The sequence below is a fragment of the Rhinolophus sinicus genome, chromosome 2 (genome assembly GCF_057876585.1).
Source record: "Rhinolophus sinicus isolate RSI-liver-muscle chromosome 2, RSI-T2T, whole genome shotgun sequence".
In the NCBI taxonomy this organism is placed as follows: domain Eukaryota; kingdom Metazoa; phylum Chordata; class Mammalia; order Chiroptera; family Rhinolophidae; genus Rhinolophus; species Rhinolophus sinicus.
In genome coordinates this window covers 145,178,486-145,181,661 of record NC_142502.1, presented here as the reverse complement: position 1 = coordinate 145,181,661, position 3,176 = coordinate 145,178,486, and the positions used below count along the sequence as shown (strand labels likewise).

The window sequence follows — 3,176 nt, the reverse complement described above, 5'->3', positions numbered from 1 at the left end:
AAAAAAAAAGAGCTCTTAAAAATGTAAAGCACGATAATAGAAATAAAAAACTCAGAAGGTGGACTGGAAGATAAAGTTTTAGGAAAGCCTCCAAAGAGTAGAGCGAGAACACAACGAGTTTAAAAATAAAAGAGAGAAAATGTAAGAAATTGAGAGGACCGGTTCAGGAGATCCTAAATCTGAGAAAGAAAAGGTGGGGGAGGGGGTTGGAGGGGTAGGAAGTTGGGGGGAGGGAAGGAATTTCAGAAAGAGAGAATAGAGAAATTGAATGAGGAAGATATAGTCAGAATCAATGTAAAAGCAGGGTAGTTCCCCAAACTGGAGGACATGAGCTACCAGAATGAAAAGGAAAAGTCACATACAAAAAGGATAAAGAATCGGAATATCTTCAGACTTCTGGAAGGTAAAGAGAGTAGAGTAATGCCTCTGTAATTATGGAAGAAAACTATATCTAACCTAGAATTCTCCTCATGGAAAAACTGTCAATCAAGTGTGAAAGTGAAATAAAGATCTTTTTATACATGCAAGGTCTGGGGTGTTTTCCAACACCAACAATCAATTCTCCGACTTTCCAAACACCAACTGGGTGTCCTACAATTCAATTCAATTCTGACACTAACTACCCCAGGTTAGTGTGGATCCCATACATTAAAAAGCCTCCATCTTATAAGACTGTCCCCCACTTTAGATGCCATCCAACGTCCAGGCCTCCCATACTCTGACTACTGTCTATAAATAGGGGATTCCCACAATCCCCTCTTCAGGTTTGATCATTTGCTAGAATGGCTCACAGAATTCAGCAATACATTTGACTTTTATTTAGTAGTTTATTATAAAGAATATTATAAAGGATATAAATAAACAGTGAGATGGAGAGGTACATATGGCGAGGTCCAGAAGGGTCCTGAGCACAGGAGCTTCTTTCCTGGGGAGTTGAGATGCACTGTCCTCCTGGCATATGGATGTGTCCACCAACAAGGAAGCTCTCCAAACTCCATCATTTAGAGGTTTTCATGGAGATATCAATTCAGAGACGTGATCAGTTTTTAACTCAATCTCCAGCTCCAGAGATTGGGGGTGGAGCTGGAAGGTCCAGGCATAAGCCAGGCCTTTTTGGTCACCGGTCGCCATCCTGAAGTGATCTTGGGGCCTGTCAAAATTTGTCTCAGTATAGCAAAAGATGCTCTTATCATGCCTATCACTCAGAAAATTATAAGGAATTTAGGAGGTCTGGGTCAGGAACTGGGGACAAAAACCAAATATCTTTCTATGACACTACACAAGCTCTCAAATATTTATCTTCCAAGCATCCTTTCTCAAGAAGCTATTAGAGTACAAACTGCAGTGGCCAGAGTCATGGCAGGGCAGGCTTTTAGGAAGTTAGTTCCCCTCTTTGACTGAGTGTTAGTTGAAACAAAGAAGGCATGCTTGCAGAAAAAATTCAAGGGAAAAGTATTGCCAGCAACAGAAGTAGCTGTTAGATTGGATTCTAAAGGAAAGGGTGGAGAGATTCAAGCAGTGAACGTGAAAGCTGAAGATAAAGTTCTTCTTCCAGAATATAGAGGCACCAAAGTAGCTCTAGATGATGAGGATTATTTCTTATTTAGAGATGGTGACATTTTTGGAAAGTATGTAGACTGAAATAAATCACTATGACATGACACCACATAAAGCTGCCCCTTCCATTGAAGTTCTAAAATCTTTCATCATGTAAATGATTTCCATGTTGCTGTTTTATAATAAGCTAATGATATCCAAACTAATGACATTCAGTTTCTCTTAAAATTTGGTTTCACTGTACTGATACAAACATTTCCAAATATATGTATCCTTTTTTTTTGAAGAAGAAGAAGCTATTGGAGGATATGCACCATCAAAACAAGGGAATAAACCAAGAGAAAGTACAATGAAGGATATAACTCCAGAGATATGCAGAGGCATCCCATGTGAGAGTGAGGGGAAAGCCCAGCTAAGACAGGTTGGAAGGCTCCAGGCAAGTTCTCCAGGAAGGTGAAGGATGATGGATTGGATATGTGATGTGTCGGAACAGGCTGAGTGAAAGTTTAAATAACTGTCAGAGAGTTGGGATGAAATTAGTGATAAATTAATAGAAAACGAAGCAATTGAGAAAAACGACTATTGATTCCATGGAAAACAAACACTGTTACAGGAAAGGAAAATGATTCTTAGTACAATACATGGCCCAGCAGTCCAAGGTGTGTACATAATACGATAATCTAAGCACTGAATACTGATCTAATCAAATTAGAATATAACTTTTAAAAGATGAAATATGAGGAAGGACGGGTGACTGTGGTGAAGCCTGAAGGTGAAAGAGAGCTATATCCTTATTTTCCATAGTGTGAGTGCAATATAATGCCAACCACCAAAACAGTAACAGAAAAGAAATACCAGTACAAATATGTTATTTAGAGAGAGAGAGGGAGCAATAAATCCCAAAGAATCAGCTCAAGAAGAGCTGAAAGTAACTTCTCTGGGGAGGGGAGCAGAGGATTATCTTATGGGACTATTTGTCTCTTAGTGATGAGGATACATAACTTTATAAAAATAAAAATCAACTATATGATTGCAAAGAACCAAATAGAAAGTCTACAGGTGAAAAAATAAAGCCATTGGAATTAGAAGTTCAAGAGATGGATTAAATTGAGAAATAGACACAGATCCCTCTGGAGTTTTTTGGTCCAACCAATAAAGCAGGGAAATTAGGGTAAGGCTGTGTAGAGCAAAGGCCCTGGGCTAGAAACTGAGGCCTAGTGAGCAAAATGGGGCGATATCTAAACCAATTACCATAGCCCAGCCCTCTCTTTCTTCTCTGGAGTTTGGCTAACGTCTCAAGAGGAGGGTGCAGCTAGTGGTTTCCACCTCCTCCCCACCTCTGGAGAGAGAGGGACTTGATTTTCAGCACCCCTTCCCCACACCAACAATAACCATTAACAATTGAGCACCTGTTTCAAGCATTTTACATGTGTAACTATATTAGCATTTTATCCTCACAATCGCATTATGAGGTAAGTATTACTACTCTCACCATTAAAACTGAGATGCACAGAATTAAGGAACTTGCCTCAAGTCGCCCTGCTGGTGAGTGGTGGATTTGGGATTTGAGCTCAGGCAGTTTGTCTTTGGAGCTCACATTCTCAACTATTGTGTTGTTA

At 39.7% G+C, this 3,176-nt stretch overlaps 1 pseudogene; it reads left to right on the top strand.

Moving 5' to 3' along the window:
* Positions 1-1,356: 1,356 nt before the first annotated feature.
* Positions 1,357-1,641, top strand: LOC109437736 (10 kDa heat shock protein, mitochondrial pseudogene; annotated as a pseudogene).
* The last annotated feature ends 1,535 nt before the right edge of the window (positions 1,642-3,176 follow it).